The sequence below is a fragment of the Quercus suber genome, unplaced genomic scaffold, assembly GCF_002906115.3.
Source record: "Quercus suber isolate HL8 unplaced genomic scaffold, Cork oak 2.0 scaffold_30, whole genome shotgun sequence".
NCBI classification, from domain to species: Eukaryota; Viridiplantae; Streptophyta; class Magnoliopsida; order Fagales; family Fagaceae; genus Quercus; species Quercus suber.
In genome coordinates this window covers 2089790-2092091 of record NW_027069495.1, presented here as the reverse complement: position 1 = coordinate 2092091, position 2302 = coordinate 2089790, and positions in this window count along the sequence as shown.

Sequence of the window (2302 nt, the reverse complement as noted above, 5' to 3'; positions counted from 1 at the left end):
TTTCTGTACGTTTTTCCCTTTGTATCTAACCAATTTATCTAATTGGGCCGGCCTTTTGGGCCTTACCAATTGGGCTTAAGTGTGTGGCTTGGAGTGGGACCAAAAGGGACCAATAAGACACTAGCTCCAATGGGCCTTGGGCTTTTCTGTCAACTCTTGACAAGTCCAAAGTTACCATTAACTATTTTTAATACCACTATATAAAAATAGTTGCACTCTAGGTCTTATCTATAAATTATATCCCAAGACTTTATTATACATGCAACCCCTTCATAAAATATTCGTAGTAATACAAAGTCATTAATGTAGACTGCCACTTTGTAAATTACTACATCTTAATCCTTGAGTACCCGGTTTAATCCTTTAATGTTATTCATTATATATTTATGAAATCCAATTCCATAAATATATACTTTAGTCTTACTAAAGTGGTTAGGCCTAACTCTTTGAATAACAAACCCATTAAACTTATCTCAAGGGAATATTTTATATCTCCGTTAAGAGACTATGAATTCCATCTTGAGAATACATGTTCCATCAACACTAAATGTGGCTGCCCAACATACTGAGGTTTTGACCATAACTGTAGATCTCACTCCTGATATATCAAAGCAACCTACACCTCATGATCAGGTTCATTATTCTCTCAGGATTAAGAGTTCATGCAAATACAAGTCGTGAGATTTATTATTCATTTGACAGTCTTTAGGAGAATAATAAATCTCACAGCGGTCCAGTTCAATATGTCTTAACTCTTAAAACATATTAACACATCAACTAGAAGTCTCCACTTCCATGATCAAGACAAATCATCGTAGTTGATATGTTATAGCCTTCGCAGATGAAATGCCCAATTTCATCACTGACTACGAACTATAATTCTGAGTTTACAAAGAACTTGTGATTTATATCTTCTGTGACTCTTCACATAAATCACATACTATGCATCTCATGGACTATATGATAATGTCTGAATATTCATGTTACCATTATTTCAGATAATAATAAAACAAATTTATTAAACATAATATTAAGTCATACATAATATCAAACACAATGTCACACTTAATATTATACATAACATCTTACAATAGGATTTAAGGGCACCAATCCTAACAAAGGCCCTGTTTCTTAAGGACTTGGTTTGGATTTGTATCATGTCATCAATTTTTGATTTGGTAATACTGATGCCACATCACTTAAAAAAGTCATACTATTATTGTTTGTTTGTTGTGAAATTTTAAAGTACTCGCAAGTGTACGAACCATACCGAAGTATAATTTGACAAGAATGAGGATGAATCCAAAGGGACTTGGATGAACGTAGGAAAATTAATTAAACCTTAACCAAATTAATCCTAATCTAGTTTAATAAAAATTGATTGTTTTGAAATTAAAATAAACTAAGCAAATAATTAAACAAAGCAAAAATGTGATATAAAACAGTAAAAAGATGTAAACAAACAAGAGAAAAGAATTAAGGTTTTGGAATCCGCCTTGTAAGTCATATCAGCATATATTTATGATTATTAATTTTTCCTAACCCACTGCATGATAATCTAAAAATCAATCTTGCTATCATGGAAAATATTTTCATTAAAATCTCTATTTAATATTTTAAAGTATGCTCTTCTTCGCTTCTTAGGTATAAAATCAAATATATTCGTCGTCAAACAAACCACAAAAGATATTGTAGGGCCCATGGGCCTGACAGTTACAGCTCATCGCGTAGTAGACCCAAGGCCAGCGCCGAGGAGGACTGACCAGCCAAGGCTAAGTTAGACAAAGCCTCTTTTTTGACCCACGCCGAGGACCTCTTCGTCCTCGGCATACTAAGGATAATTTTTGGGAGGGGACAAGTCCAGAGCAAGCTGTCACATTCACACTTAATGCATTCACCTAACCCCTCTGGCCGCATTAATGGGGATATAACCCCTTAGCAGGGCAACGTTGATCAGAGTGAACCACTTGAGTACCGATAAGGCCTCTGATGGGACGGATGGCCAGAAAGGAGGCGAATGGATGATCAACAGATGGAAGAAGGAGATAGGAAGATGAAGACTATATAAGAAAAGCACGTAAAGTAAAGACAGGGGGGGGGGGGAAGAAAAAAGAGAAGAAAAGGGGCTCCTCGGCCATGGGCCGAGGAGCATTCCCCCAGTTGTAAATCAACTCTAAGTGTTTCTTAATAAAAGAGAGTTCATGCTTGGTGAACGACGGCCAGCGCCTAAACCTTTAACCCACTCTCTACAAATTTATTGTTTGGGCTTGATTGGGCTGAAAACCCATTTGTACTCAGGGTC